This window comes from Acinonyx jubatus, chromosome B3, assembly GCF_027475565.1.
Source record: "Acinonyx jubatus isolate Ajub_Pintada_27869175 chromosome B3, VMU_Ajub_asm_v1.0, whole genome shotgun sequence".
Classification (NCBI taxonomy): Eukaryota; Metazoa; Chordata; class Mammalia; order Carnivora; family Felidae; genus Acinonyx; species Acinonyx jubatus.
The window spans coordinates 57913308-57929946 of NC_069386.1; the positions used below are offsets into that span (position 1 = coordinate 57913308).

The following is a 16639-nucleotide window of genomic DNA, read 5'->3' on the forward strand; positions in this document are numbered from 1 at the left end:
ATCACCCTTTTCACAATAAAAATACTCAACAAACCAGAAATAGAAGGGAACTTCTTAAACCTGAGAAAAGGCAGCAACGAAAAATCCACAGCTATCATACTGCACAGTGAAAACCTAAATGCTTTCCTCTTAGGTAAAAACTAAGACAAGGATGTCCACTCTCACCACTTCTATTGACATTTCACTGGAGGTTCATGCCATGGCATCAGGCAAGAACAAGAAAATTTTAAAATTCACATTAGAAAAGAAAAAGTAAAACTATCTCTTTGCAAACATGACATTGCATGAAAAATAACCACAAAAGCAGAAACCATAAAAGCAAAAACTACTAACTGGACTTCATAAAAATTAAAAAGACCTGAGACTTCATAAAAGCTAGATGATTGGCCACAAACATATGAAATGATAATACTCAATACAATTCACCATCAGAAGTGCAAGTTAAAATCAAAACAGAATACTAATCTACACTTACTTGAAAGGCAAAAATTAAAAAGACTGACAACAAATGATAGCAAGAATGTGGAACAATGAGCACTCTCATACTCTGCTGGTGGGAACATAAGGTTTTTGGTAGAAGTTGAGCAATTTCTTTCAAACAACGCCTCACCCCTTGATCCAAGTTTTTATCCAAGAAAAAATTTAAACATGCCCACAGGATACTTTTACAAAACTGTTTCTGGCAGGCTTTATTTACAATAGCCCCCCAAACTGGAAACAACAAAAATGCTCAAGGACAGAAAAATGAATACTGTGGTGTCTTCACACAGTGAATAATTAGAAAACAGCAATGATCATCATTATCATCAACAACATGAAAGAATCTCAGACATTATGCTGAGCAGGGGCAGCCACAAAAGAGTACATATTTGATGACACCATTAAAAAGAAATTCTATTAGAGGCAAAAATAATCTGAGGAGAAAAATCAAAATAGAAGTTGCCTTGGGGAAAAGAAATGACCTGTATGCAACAGAGTATGGATCTATTTGTCAAAACTTATAGCTAAAACCTATGTATTTCAAAGTATGTAAATTTTACAAAAATGTATACCTGTAAAAAGTTCCTATAAACAATACTAACCAGCTAGCAAGAAGTTGGGAGTGGGTGGGGATACAAATCTAAAAAACATACAAAATATTAGTAACTACTTAAAAAGAGTGATAGTTTTATAGGACTTCATAATGCCATTCTGTCTACATTGCGCATGTTTGATATTTTCCATTAAAAATTAGCAACAAAAGGGGCATTTAAGTGGCTCAGTCAGTTAAGTATCAGGCTTTGGCTCAGGTCATGATCTCACGGTCCATGGGTTTGAGCCCCGCATCAGGCTCTGTGCGGACAGCTCAGAGCCTGGAGCCTGCTTCAGATTCTGTGTCTCCCTCTCTTTCTCTCTGCCCCTCCACTGCTCACGCTCTATCTCTCTTGCTCAAAAATAAATAAACATTAAAAAAAACCAAAAACACCTTATTATCAGAGCTACCGACAAGGTTCAGCAGTGAAACAAAACTGAATTAAGTCAAAATAGAGTAGGGCAAATGAGAAAAGCAAAGAGAACATCTACAAAAAGAGGGGTGGAGGAACATAAACTAAGCAATCTTCCATACTTTTTAACATGGTAAGAAAATAACAGAAAGCTCCGTTTAAGTCAGCAAATGTCCTGAACCAAACCTTTTTCCAAAAGTTCAAGGAAACGAATTTCACATTAAAAAGTAACAGAAATTAGATCAGAGCCCATACAGTCATCATAAGGAAAAAAAAAATTGAGAAGCAAAATAAAATCTCTAACTTTCTACAGACAGTAAGATTGCAAAAGATAAATCCACAAAAGCATATCACATCTACACACTATTTCCAAGTATGCTTAAAGACATTAATACTAAGGAACAATTTTAACCAGGATTTAAGGAAAGGGAAAAGAAGCAAAAGAACTTGTAAAAAATTAAGAACAAAAAGTCATTTCTAAACTAGACTAAAAAAGAAGGAACAAAAAATTAAATGAACAGATAGAACAAAGACGGAATATTTTCACACATTAAAAAAGATTCAACACAGGGCGCCTGGGTGGCTTAAGCATCCAACTCTTGATCTCAGCTCAGGGTTGTTGAGTTGAAGTCCCACACTGGGCTCCCACAAGTGCACTTGGAGCCTACTTTAAAAAAAAAAAAAAGATTCAAAGATTCAAGAGTGCCTGGCTGGCTTACTTGTGGAGCAATACAACTCTTGATCTTGAGAGTTGTGAGTTCAAGCCCCACATTAGGAGTAAAGATTACTTAAAAATAAAAGTCTTGGGGCGCCTGGGTGGCGCAGTCGGTTGAGCGTCCGACTTCAGCCAGGTCACGATCTCGCGGTCTGTGAGTTCGAGCCCCGCGTCAGGCTCTGGGCTGATGGCTCAGAGCCTGGAGCCTGTTTCCGATTCTGTGTCTCCCTCTCTCTGCCCCTCCCCCGTTCATGCTCTGTCTCTCTCTGTCCCCAAAATAAATAAACGTTGAATAAATAAATAAATAAATAAATAAATAAATAAATAAAAATAAAAGTCTTAGGGGCGCCTGGGTGGCTCAGTCCATTAAGCGGCCGACTTCGGCTCAGGTCATGATCTCTTGGTCAGTGAGTTCAAGCCCCACGTCGGGCTCTGTGCTGACCGCTCAGAGCCTGGAGCCTGTTTCAGATTCTGTGTCTCCCTCTCTCTGACCCTCCCCTGTTAATGCTCTGTCTCTGTCTCAAAAATAAATAAACGTTAAAAAAAAATTTTGAAAAAATGAAAAAAAAATAAAAGTCTTAAAAAACAAATGAAGATTCAAGAGAAACTGATAAATACTGAAAATAGATCAGATACTCAAAAGCAAGAGAAATTTCCAGAAATAGGAAAAGTTTGAAACTCTGTATTGAAAGAAACAGGCCTGAGAAAAGCAAATATGAAAACACAACCTGGTATGAATTTCTAGAACTTTACTGAACTTTAATTTTAAATGCGGAAAAAAAAATCCTCCTTTGGGCATCTAAGCCAGATACAGGCCAACTTTTTCTTATAGAACCATGCAGTAAATGTTTTAGGCTTGCAGATCACAGGGTATAAGTTAAATGAAACTCAAATATCAGTGTCTGGAACCATGCTCATTGGTTTCAATACTGTCTATGGCAGTGTTTAGCAAAAGCATCCAAAGACAATATGTAAGTAAATGAGCATGGCTGTGTACAATAAAACTGTGTTTACACAGGCAGTCAGCCCACGGGCAACAGTTTGCATATCCCCGATCTAGACATGTACTAAGTGACTTTATAATGGAAAAAAAAAAACTACTCTCAATTTTTCAACAGCAACACTTCATGCCAGACGAAAAATGGAGTTACGTATTTAAAATAAAATAATCAAGAAAAGACCATGTAAGTAAACCAAGGATTTTATATCCAACAAAAATAACAAGAATAATGGCCACCAACTATTGTCAATGAGCAAAAACTCTGGGAATACTTTGGCCTTCCTAAAAAAATCTAACAGAGCATTTGAGAAAACCAAACTGAGTACAGATATTGCATTAGAACTGATGGTGAATATCAAACATACAACATGGAGTTAGTTACTCATACAGCAAAAACCAAAACGAAGGTTAAAAGGAAGACAGTAGAGTGTGTATATTCTCTGACAATGTAAACATACTTAACTATTTAAAATTTAAAAGTGAGGGATGAGGGCAGCTGTCTCAGTCAGTTAAGCGACCACCTTCGGCTCAGGTCATGATCTCACAGTTCCTCAGTTCAAGCCCTGCATCAGGCTCTGTGCTGGAGCCTGCTTCAGATTCTGTGTGTCCCTCTCCCTCTGCCCCTCTCCCACTCATATTCTGTCTCTTTCTCAAAAATAAATAAACATCAAAGAAAAAAAATTTTAAGTAAGGGATGAATGTGAAGAACACAGCAAAAAGTGCATATACGGCTTCAAAAATCATGCATACGGTAATAGCACTGGCATGGCTATTGTGAGTCTGTCGTGAGATAAAATTATTTAGATTTCTAATTCCAGGTCTATCATCTACTGGGTCCTCAGAAACCTAGAACAGTATAGAACAAGAAGACAGATATAGAGGAAGTTAAATCCCCGGAATTCTATGTCCAGCTTAAGAGGTGAATAAATCTCCACAAAAAGCAACCATTCAGTTAGACAAAATAACAAAAACCACCACTTCAGTACTCTAGAAATAAACCAAAGGCATATAACAATCTAAGAATCCTTATAAAACTGCTCAACTTTGGGTAAGAACATTAGGAGTCCGTGTCATTCCTGTCTGGGACTGCTCTACTCCCCTACTCCCTACTCCACCTGCAAGCTCAGATGGTTTGTCAGGCTGAGAGGAATGTCAACTTTGAGGTCACCATAAAAAGAGACTGATGGTTTACAGCAGTCGGACAATGACCACACTCAATGGTATCATCAGTATAAGTGACATTTCTGGTATAAGTAATAATTTCTGTAGCAGGTGAACTAGGAGGCCAACAGCTCTAATAGCCTGCAGATGCAGGGGTTGTTGCACCAACCACATTCCTGGCTGAGGCAGCACACATGCACAACAGGGACTAAAGAGGGCCAAGCAAGCTATCCACATACTGAATCCTGCACATCAGAATTTCTTTTTAATTTTTAAAATGTTTGATAATTGAAAAAAATGATTTTTTTTTAAATTTAAGGGGGGAGAGGGGCAGCGGGAGAGAGGGAGAGAGAATCTTAAGCAGACTCCATGCTCAGTGTGGAGCCCAATGCGGGGCTCAATCCCATAACCCTGGGATGCATGACCTCAGTCAAAATCAAGAGTTGGACACTCAACTGACCGAGCCACCCAGGTGCCCCAAAAGTAAAAATGACTTTAAACTGTAGTCATGACAGGTAAAATCAAATGTTTTAATTATATTTATAGGCTACCTCTATTTCCCATTTGGTTAAATGCCTATGCATGCCCTTTCCTCATTTAAAAAAAAAAAATTTTTTTTAATTTTCCTTCTTTACATTTATTTATTTTTGAGAGACAGAGCAAGAGCAGGGGAGGGGCAGAGAGAGAGGGAGACACAATATCCAAAGCAGGCTCCAGGCCCTGGGCTGGCCGCAAAGAGCCCAACACAGGGCTCAAAACCCTGAACTGTGAGATCATGACCTTAGCCGAAGTCAGATGCCTAACCAACTGAGCCACCCAGGCACCCCTTCCTTGTTTTTTTGTCTTTGTTTTTAAGAATTAAAATACTGGGGCACCTGGGTGGCACAACTGGTTAAGTGTCGACTCTCGGCTCAGATGATCTCACAGTTTGTGAGTTCGAGCCCCACCCACAACAGGCTCTGCACTGATGGCACAGAAACTGCTTTGGATTCTCTCTCCTCTTGCTCTCTGCCCTTCCCCCACTTGTGCACGAGCATGTATGCTCTCTCTCAAATAAATAATAATAATAAAGAATCAAAGTACTGAAGTTGAAAAGAACTCTAGTTCAACCTCCTCAACCAAAGCAGAAATCTTTCAGATAGTTTTTCTGTTTAAAGGTAACCTATATTGTGCTCAAATAACTTAAGGAGACATGAAGCTCAATACTTCCTAATGCAAGTATTTCAAAATGTTAAATGAGTTCTAAACAAAAAGAACTTTTAAAGTGAGCTGAATAAAACCTGCAAATATATAACATCAATTCCCTTATTTAATAAAAAAGTTCTTTTCTTTTTTAAGTTTATTTTAAGAAAGAGAGCACATGCGCTAGTGCACACAAGCAGGGGAGGGGCAGAGAAGGGAGAAAGAATCCCAAGCAGGCTAAATGTTGTCAGCACAGAGCCTGATGCAGGGCTCAAACCCACAACCCATGAGATCACGACCTGAGCCAAAATCAAGAGTGAGACACTTAACCAACTGAGCCACCCAGGCACCCCAATATGCAGAATTTCTAAAAAGAATTTAACTCTTGCAATTTGGTTAAGCATAATTTTCCTTGTTTTAAACCCAAAGCTTGAATATTTTTTTCATTTTAATACTTAAAAACAAATATTATATAACTTTTTTCGTTTGCCAATTATGGCTTAATTTAGAAAAGTTAGGTATTTACATGATTTGTTCCAACTCCAATATAATGGAACTATATTTACTTCAAAAACAATTTGTATTTCCAAGGATCTCAATAAATATTTGCTAATTTAATCTCTTCGCATTTCTTGCAGATTACTAAAATCCTAAAATAAAGGCTCAAATGTCTATGCTTACCTGAATATTGAAACATAATTCAAACAAGCACACTACCAAAACACTGCCTAAAAAAGTACTGTGTTGGTTTTCTAGTAAGTTTCCTGTGTGCTCCAGAAAACCAATCCTTGACCTATCCTTTTCAAAAATAAAGTTCCTATCTAACTACATGTATCTGAACATGGAAAAGGTTAAAGTGATATATTAACCAATAGCTTTCCTTTATTAACTGCTCCGTCCAAGGCACTGTCCTAAGTGGTTTTTAATACATTGTTTCACTTAATCTTTCAACATCATAAAGTAGTATCCATTACTTCCATCTTATGATGGAAGAAAATGAGGTGGAAAACACAGCAGAAGTGTTTTAAGGAACAATTTCCAGGTAATTTCAATAAAAATAACTGGCAATGTAAAAATGGTATATTTATCGCCAACAAAAAACTAATTAAAAAGCCACTAAAAATTCTAATTTCCCATTACCCTCTAAAGTTTGTTTTTACTTCTGCTCTTTTCTAAATACATAGTCATTCACAAGTGATTTTCCCGCTGAATGAACCCCTGTCTATACAAAGCCTTAAAATAGGGTTAACTTACAAACAGCTGTGTTTACAAACTGGCAGTTGGGAGCTCAAAATACAACTTCTCATAGAAATAGTGTTACAAATGCGGGTTACAGTTCCAGGGCAGCTCCTATGGCATACTTTTACCCATAATATAATTGGATAGAAAAATCTAGACTCTAAACCATTATATCAACCGTGTGGAAAACTATATTCCCTATTTCTACACCAAGCCTATCTGTACTCATATTAAAACCATATGTCTCTAGTGCTGGGAAAACTGGATATCCAAAAGCAAAAAATGAAGTTGGACCCTTACCTTACACCATATATAAAAACAAACCCAAAACGGATCAAAGACCTTAAGAGCTAAAACTATACAACTCTTAGAAGAAAACATAGGGAGAAAGCTCATGACATTGGGTTTTACAATAATTTCTTGGATATGACACAAAAGGACAGGCAACAAAAGGAAAAAGAAAAGATAAACCGGACTACACTTAAGTTAAAAACTTTTCTGCAATAAAGGACACTATCAGGGCACCTGGGTGGCTCAGTTGGTTAAGTGTCCGACTTCGGCTCAGATCATGACCTCATGTTTCTTGAGTTCGAGCCCTGTCCAGGCTCTGTACTGATAGTCTGGAGCCTGCAGCCTGCTTCAGATTCTGTGTCTCCCTCTCTCTCTGCTCCTCCCCCACTCGCGCTCTATCTCTGTCTCTCAAAAAAGAATAAACGTTAAAAAAATTTTAAAAAAAGAATGAAATCTTGCCATTTGCAACTACATGGATGAAACTAGAGGGTATTATGCTAAGCGAAATTAGAGAAATATCCTATGACTTCACTCGTATGAGGACTTTAAGATACAAAACAGATGAACATAGGGGAAGGGAAGCAAAAATAATATAAAAACAGGGAGGGGGACAAAACATATGAGACTCTTAAATATGGAGAACAAATAGACGGTTACTGGAGGGGTTGTGGGAGGGGGGAATGGGCTAAATGGGTAAGAGACATTAAGGAATCTATTCCTGAAATCATTGTTGCACTGTATGCTAACTAACTTGGATGTAAATTTAAAAAAAAAATCAATAAAGAGAAAGGAAAAAAAAATCTGTGCTTGTTAACCTGGTGTTGTTCTGGTGTAGTCACAATGTAGGATAGGCCCTGTGTATCTGGGCATCAGGAGTGGGGCTCTGTCAGTGATTGCCTCTCAGTGCCAAATTAGGCTTGCAGCTTTTCAGGTCTTGTTTGGAGAGTTCCCTGAGCCTTGCCTTAAGGGTAGGAGATCTCTGAAGACAGTAGTATTAAGATCTCTCTGCCCCAAACTGTTTCCTGCCCCACCCATTAGTGGTAGACGGGTTTTTCTTAGACTTTACCCTCCTCCTTAATCATGTCTTCACTTATGCCCTGAAGGTTACTGGACCTGCCCTTCCCCTGGCTTTAAAATTTTCTTTCCTTGGGGGAAAAAGATCTGGTTGAGGCTTTGGTATTTTTTTCCCAGGTACAAGCTGCTCCCCTCTTTAGCTCTGCACCGCAGAGGAAGGTTCTTTCTACTCATGTGTTCCCATACTGTGAGCACCTGGTGGAAGTCTGTGGCAAAGATACACTTCCATTGTGTCTATAGCTTCCAGGAATACTACATTCTGTCCTAGCCTACTTTGCCTTAATTTTAAGGAGTTTATTAACAATTTTACATGATTTTTTTTTATGTTTTTATGGCTCTTCCCTTGCTCTGCCATAGGTGAGCCAGTGCTTATATCCTGTCTCTCTTAGGAAAGGCTTTCCTTTTCTTGGATATTTGTTTGGTTGCCCTAAGTCCTCAGCTCTCTGATAGGTTCAAGAGAAGTTCAAATTTGTAGTTTATCCCATTTTTTTAATTGTTGTTAGGCTTGTAGAAGCATTTTTTTTCCAGCTTTCTGTTGTGTAGGCAGAACCCAATTAATGTATAAAAGTGGATCTTTAGGTAAAACTCTACAATTAGAGGAGCTTTCCTTTCTGATCTAGAGCTGCAATTTGTAATTCCATGACTTGTTTGTGCTCAGGTTGCCTGGGATAAACTCCCTTGCCTTTTCCTTGGTTTAGACCAAAGGAAAGGGTTCAAATTGGCTAGGCTGATAGTAAAGAGAATAATTCCCCAATGGGTCCTAGATTTTCTCCTTTTTGGTTTTTGTTTTGTTATTGTTGGAGACCCAATTAGGGTGGACATTCAAGGCCTGGGCAGAGTGGAAAGTGCCCTAAAATTGGGCAGGCAGACAAGGTGGGTGAGGGCTGGCCCCTGCATGCCAAGGGGAGTACCAGAAAGGTGGTCCAGGCAGACAGGTCTATCAGGGGACCTGTAGGCCAGCCCTTGAAAAGGTATCTAAGCCAGGTGGTGAATGCCTAGGTCAGAGCCTCACCCAGGGAGGCAGGGTTAGGGCTGGTTAGGGTTTTCTAGAGTCTACAGACTGGCATTGCTAGGGGCCTCTCTGAGCTGCTGCTGGAACTCACAGTGTGTCTGCCGGTTGGAGTCTCCTGGAAGTGGGTGTGGAGGTGGTTGTTCTTCACCAGGTGGTCAAGACAGGAGTTGATCTGATCCAACATGGAGTCGATGGTAGCATATTCTGCCTCCCTGAAGTCATCATCTTCACCTTCCACCCTTGCCTCCACTGGCATGCCCAGGTCCCTGTTGGGGCCCAACATTGTGGGCCTGGGTGCCCCAAGGGCTGTGCGATGATGGAAGATGCTGGAATGCAGCGATCATGCACCCACAGCCAGCACAGGGTGGAAGGTGGAGGCACCGGATGAAATGCAGGACCAGAAGAGCAGATTTTTTTCCTCTTTCCTAAACATTGTGGTTCTCCCAAAACTATCTTATGGTTAGGCCTTCCTCTATGGTTTTTGTTATCTTTTCCCAAAACCTCTCTTTATCCCAATCCTACTTATCGTTCCATTCCAATTCCTGTTATGAAAGGTCTGGAAAAACCAGATTTATACAAAGTACACAAGTACATAGGTACATAAGGTACTTAATTTGAGTAGGTATAAGTGAAATCATATAATATTTGTCCCTTCATGACTGATTTATTTTCCTTAGTGTAACGTCAAGTTTCATCCATGTTGTAGCATATTATAGAATTTCCTTCTTCTTTAGGGCTGAATGACATTTCATTGTATATTTCTACCACATTTTGTTTATACACTCTTCTGTCAATAGACACTTATGCTTCCACCTTTTGGCTGTTGTGGATAATGGTGCTGTGAATATGGCTATGCAAATATCTGTTTGTGTTCCTGCTTTCAGTTCTTTAGAACTACCTAGAAGAATTGCTAGATCATATGGTGATTCTATGTTTAAATTTTTAAGGAACTGCCAACAGTATTTTCCACAGTGGCTGCACCATTTTGCATTCTTATCGGCAGTGCACCAAGGGTTCCAGTTTCTTCATATCCCTGATGACAAGTCTTATTTTCTGTTTTTTTGATAATGGCTATCATAGTGGTGTGAAGAGGTACCTCACTGTGGTTTCGGTCTGCATTTTACTAACGATTAGTGATGCTGAGCATTATTTGATGTGCTTTTTTGTATATCTTCTTTGGAGAAATGTCTTTTACCTGTTTTTGAACTGGGTTGTTCGATTTTTTTTGTTGTTGCAGGAGTTTTAAAATATATTCTGAATATTAAACCCATATGAGATATATGACTTGCACATATTTTCTCTCATTCCACAGGTCGCCTTTTCACTGTTGATAGTATCCTTTTTTTTAATTTATTTTTTATTAAAAAAATTTTTAATGCTTATTTTTGAGAAAGAGAAGGTGCAGGGGGAGAGGCAAAGAGAGAAGGGAGACACAGAATCTGAAGCAGGTTCCAGGCTCTGAGCTGTCAGCACAGAGCCTGATGCGGGGCTTGAGCCCACTGACCGTAAGATCATGACCTGAACTGAAGTCGGATGCTTAACCGAGCCTCCCAGGTGACCCAAGATTTCATTCTTTTTGATTGCCAAGTAATACTCCATTACATATATATATATATATATATACACACACACACACACACACACACACACACACACACACACACATATGCATATATACACACACATATACACACATATCTTTATCCATTCATCCATCAGTGGACATGTGGGGTCTTTCCATAATTTGGCTATTGTTGATAGTGCTGCTATAAACATTGGCGTACATGTGTCCCTTCGAAAGAGCACACCTAACAAGCACAGATTAACACAACTGTAATCTACCACTGGAAGAGAGGAGAATCTACAAAGGAACACAAACAGGTGCACAAGGAAAGCCAAAAACTGAAAGTCATCAGGAAAACTGAGAAATACTTTCTCATGCCTCAATTTCTAGCTTAAGCACAAATAACACTAGAGAAGTTTGCAATTAATGGTGCACTTAAAATATTCTTCACAAAGAAAAAAAAATTCTTTTGTTACAACAAAACTGAAACTTAGATCAACTGGACTCCCTACACTAAAAATCCAGGTACACAATTTTCCAGGTATATATACTATCTACTCAGTCTTTAACTGTTGTGTTCATGATATCTAGCATTTGATAAAATATTGAAAGACACACAAAAAAAGAAGAAAATTCAACCCACTGTCAAGACAAAGCATTCAACAGAACCAAAAATCAATGAAGTCAAAAACAGAAAACTCAATGAAACCAAAAGTTGATTTAGAAAAGATCAGTAAATTGATAAGCCTCTAGTAAGACTGAGGGGAAAAAAGGAAGACACAAATTACAAACATCTGGAATGAAAAGTGAAATCCCTACACATCCCACAGACATTATATGAACAATAATGGAATATAACAACTTTATGCCCATATATTCAACAATTTACATGAAATGGTCAAACTCCTCAAAAACGGAGCCACCAAAGCTCACACAAGAATAGGTAACCTGATCAGTCCTACATCTATTTTTAAAAATTGAAATTGTAGGAAAAGCCTCCAACACAGGGGTCCAGATGACTTCACTGGAAAATCGTACCAAACATTTAAAACAAAACATTAAAACAGAAGCTCCGGGGTGGCTCAGTCACTTAAGTGTCCAACTCCTGATTTCCGCTCAGGTCATGATCTCACAGTTCATGATCCTCTCTCTCCCTCTCTCTCTGCCTCTCTCCCTCTCGTGCATGCACATGCACGCTCTCTCTCAAAATATATAAACTTGAAAAAAAAAGAAATCATTTAAAACAAAAACAAAACACCAAATCTACACAAACTTTTAGAAAATAGAAGGGAACACACTTCCCAACTCATTTTATGAGGTCAGCACTACCCTAATAACAACTGGGCCAAGTACAGGTCAGAAATTGCCTATACAACATCTGCAATAATCTAATACTATCACTTAAAATATAAAGGAAAAATTTTAAACATGCATATACTTCCTCTTCTTGGTAATTCTACTTATGTTAGAATTTAACATATCCTCTAGGTTCTCTAGGAGCTCCATTACTAGATAAGCCCTTTTCTGTTATCAATAGAACAGAATAAAACAAGTAAAGACTGGGAAATGAGTACACTAGGGAAATGGATCTAATGAATGAAAATGATACAATTTAGTTAGATTACATCATAAAACAAACCTAACAATGGGGGCAATGACATTTTTAAGCCTACGAACTCATGACATTACAAGGGGGGAAGTATATAATGTAAAACATTTCAACTTTTTTCAACATTTAAACCAGACCTCATTTCAGGAATAGAAAGAGCTGACTGCTCAGCAATCTAAAACTGGGCAATGAAGTTTGCTTTCTATTTACCTGCAGGCCAACTAAAAGGATTGGGAAAGTAGTGGAGGGTGGGGAGAAAATCTCTTTCAAATGCTCATTATCAATTGCGAAATTAATTCTGCTAGTTTCTCTACCACCTCTAAATTTCAGACTCACATCTAACAGCCTTCTCATCACTTTCACTTGGCACCTCAAATTCAACTTACCCCAAAATGAACTCTTTCTCACCCACATTCCCATCCCACCGTCACACCCAAACCTACTCTTCCTACTGTATTATTTCCTACTATATATTTTTTTTAAGTTTATTAATTTAAGCAATTTCTTTACCCAATATGGGGCTCAAACTCACAACCCCAAGATCAAGAACCACACACTCTACCGAGTGACCCTGCCAGCCGCTCCTCTTATTATCTTCTTGATCATGTTCCCACCGTCTACCCCATCAACCAAACCAGAAACCACCCTACATATCCTAGTCATTCCTCCTTGTTCCCTACAATCAACACACCCTGATGACTTCACCTCTAAAACAGTTCTTAGTCTTGTCCCCTTTAAATCCATCCTCCCCACTCCACAAATCTGCCTGTTCCTTCTCATTAACTGCCTTCAAAATAAAGACTAGACTCTAGTATAAAACCCTACATGATCTAAGTCTTTTTTCATTGCTATTTGCTGCCTCTCTCTTTGCACTCCAATAATAATAGTTTCCTGCCCACACTATGCTGTATCTACTTCTGCTTTTCTCTTTACCTCATTCTTTTCTTTCAACTAATTCTTATCTTCATCACTGAAAGCTCAGCCCAAGTATCTTGCACCCCAGTAAGTTAAATAACCGCCTCCACATCCCCAAGTTGATGTAAACCTATATTATCTGTATCTAAGCTCTTAACAAATCCTACTGAAATAATTTATCTTTAACTGCACTAGACTGTAAGAGTCTTGAAGGCAGAAATCTAATCTGTAACAATAACCTGGCACATAAGATAACTCAATCTATGTTGAACTGAACCATAAATTTTTCTCATTTTCCTCAGAGACCAGAGATTAGAAAATGGGAAAAAACTATGTCACTGAAACACAAACAACCCTCACTGCAGCAATCAATTCTTGCTCACAAAAAGGGGCCTATAAATAAAACTAAAAATGTTCCTTCCTCATGAGATTTCCTTCCTCTTCACAAAATCCCTGATTCCAAGCAATATCTGAAGCAAACAATTATGGTTACAGATTATCTTGTGCTAACAAGATTATAATAATGCTACAAGCATAAACTCAGTTAATAATTTGCTAATGAGGTCTTGAGTGCACAAATTTCTATCAAAACAACAAAATAGCACACTGCATATAAAGGATTCTTAACGAATTTTCTAGGACCACCCTGATGTACATCCTTTAAACAAGTATTTGCTGAATGAAGCAGAGAAGAGGGAAACAAAAGTGAGTAATAAGTAAAGACAACTGTAAAAAGATTACAAATCAAACTTTGAAGGAAACAAAGTCTGGGTTTTCACATTAAAATTTAGATACATATAAATTGTAAGTTGGCTATATAAAGAATATATGCATACAAGGTTCCAGAGTAGCCTCCTGAGGGAGTTATTTAAGGAATAACAGGGAGGTACCAGTCCTGAATCTATCATTAGTTAGCGGCGACACTGATCAGACACTGATTAAGTCATGCAATCATTCTAGCATTTCATTTCCTCAACAGCAGAAATTACTGGACATTAGATCTGTGCATTTCACTACATGTAAATTTTACCTTAAAAAAAAAAAAAGGTGCCAAAATGGGAAATGAGTCATTAATTAAGCTGAGCTGTTTTCATCCTATCACATACAACTCATCCCACAGCACCCTAATTAAGAATTTAAGACAAACACTTACTACATGTTAAAAAGTCTTCAGAATGGCTCATCATTAATAAAACAAAGACTTTACTGGACTAGATGGCCCTTTGGTCTCCTCTAGCTCTAGATTTCTATGAGTTTGTTAATTTATACTATTACAAATAGTATCACTACTGGATTTATATTAAAATTTATATTAATGAGAAAAAAAGCTAAAAATCACTGCCTTCATTAATACCAAATGACATTTCCAAAAGTGTCAGCATCTGTTTTTCCTATCTATATTTCTAGCCTGACTAATCTGAAATCAACAACTTCAGGTACTGCAACTGTCCACTTTAATCTCCACGACTTCCCTAAGCCTTCATTAAATGACTTCAGAGAAGGAAGAGATTTCTCTGTCCCTCCCACTTATCATCTAATAAAAGTCAAAAGTCAACTAGGGCAGAAGAACTTAGTAGAGGAGTATTACATAAGCATCAATTCCAATACAAGAAGAGTTTTCATCAAATCCTTCTCCAAAAAGTGTGATAAAGATAGGTGGTCATTTTGGGGTTATTACTATTTTTGATGTATGACTTTGTCTTTTTTTACTAGCTAACATTGTAAGATTCTTCAGAAGCTACTAAACATAATAAACTTATAATCAAAAGCATTTGTCAAAATATAGGGAATATACCAAAAAAACCCAGCAGATGAGGTTCTTTCCTTGCAAAATTTTCTTCGATGAACAACAATGAAGAATGCTTTTTCTAAATCTATGATCAATTATTTTTCTCTAGAGAAACAAAATATGTGGATTGTTAAATTGATGACTATAACACTATGAAAATAGGAACTCTGATTTTTTAAAGAGTGCATTATTCAGTTTGTTAATCACTGAAAATACTTATTAAGGCACAACCATTCAGATATAAAGTTTTAAAATACTACTAGCAGTACCCCAACTTAAAACCTTTTTATGTCTTCAGTAGAAATAACATTAGGACAAAATCAGTATTTGTTATGGACAGAATGAGGTAGTATGTCCTGCTGAGGGCATTTTTGTATTTCTTTAACCTAAGCTTTAATAGAACAATAATTTGGAGACTTTTAATTTTAACTACCTTCAATAAATATAATTTAAACATCTTGTAAAAAGAGCATTTTACTACATGGTATGAAAGAAATTCTTATCAATAACACTTTATAACACAAGGTGTTAGCAAACATATAATTTATGAATTCATAAGAACTGAGTACCATAATACTCATGAGAAACTTTTCTTTTTCCTCAAAAAGCACATACGATACTTGTCACTCCAGTCTATTATTTTTCATCATATTACTATCCTTTCTAAAATATGTGTGTGTGTGTGTGTGTGTATTCCAGCATTTTTGATTTTTAATTTGCTGGGTCACCTTATACATACAAGTTACAATGTACTTTTTAAACACATTAACAAAGAAACTTGACGATAAAAGAAGTGAACTTAAACTTAGCAGAATTTTCCTAAAAGTGCTTTTATTTTAGTTGTCACCGAAACTGGGCAAGAGGATAGATACAACTACTTATTTATACTCTTTGATTAAACTTCTATTTATTTAAAGAAAATTAATTTTATGGGCACCTGGGTGGCTCAGTCAGCTAAGCGTTTGACTTAAGCTCAGGTCATGATCTCATGGTTTCTGAGTTCAAGCCTCGCAATGGGCTCTGGGCTCTGTGCTGTCAGCGCAAAGCCTGTTTTGGATCCTCTGTCTCCCTTTCTCTCTCTGCCCCTCCCCCACTTGCACTCTCTCAAAAATAAACAAACATTTAAAAAAAAAGAAAATTAATTTTACATTAACCTACTCAGGCCAGTAGAAATCTGAAACCTGTAGAAAACATTAACTTATAGGAATAAAAAGCTAATGAGATTGACAAGAAGGAAAAATAGTTATTAACTAAAAATCTTTAAAATTATGTAGTAAACACCAAGGTCTTTGCCCAAAATAAATTTACAGTATCTGAAATAATCCCTACTATTCTTACACTACCTACCAAGAAAAAATTAGTCATTTTGATTGAGATAAACTAAAGACAGAATTTACGAAGTGTGAAATTTTTTTTTTTTTTTTTTTTTTTAAGTAAACTCTACCTCCAACATGGGGCTTGAACTCACAACCCCAAGATCAAGAGTCACATGCTGTATGGACCGAGGCAGCCAGGAGCCCCAAGTGAATTTCTATTTAAATTACTAGTCGGGGCACCTGGCTGACTCAGTGCGTAGAACATGCAACTCTTGATCTTGGAGTTTT

The 16639-nt window shown here is 37.5% G+C and overlaps 1 protein-coding gene and 1 pseudogene across 4 annotated transcripts in view; both read right to left on the reverse strand.

The window, feature by feature from the left end:
* CTDSPL2 (CTD small phosphatase like 2) overlaps window positions 1-16639 on the reverse strand; it is an 82326-nt gene that overhangs the window by 59795 nt on the left and 5892 nt on the right. The window lies entirely within an intron of this gene.
* Window positions 2531-10770, reverse strand: LOC128315957 (bublin coiled-coil protein-like; annotated as a pseudogene).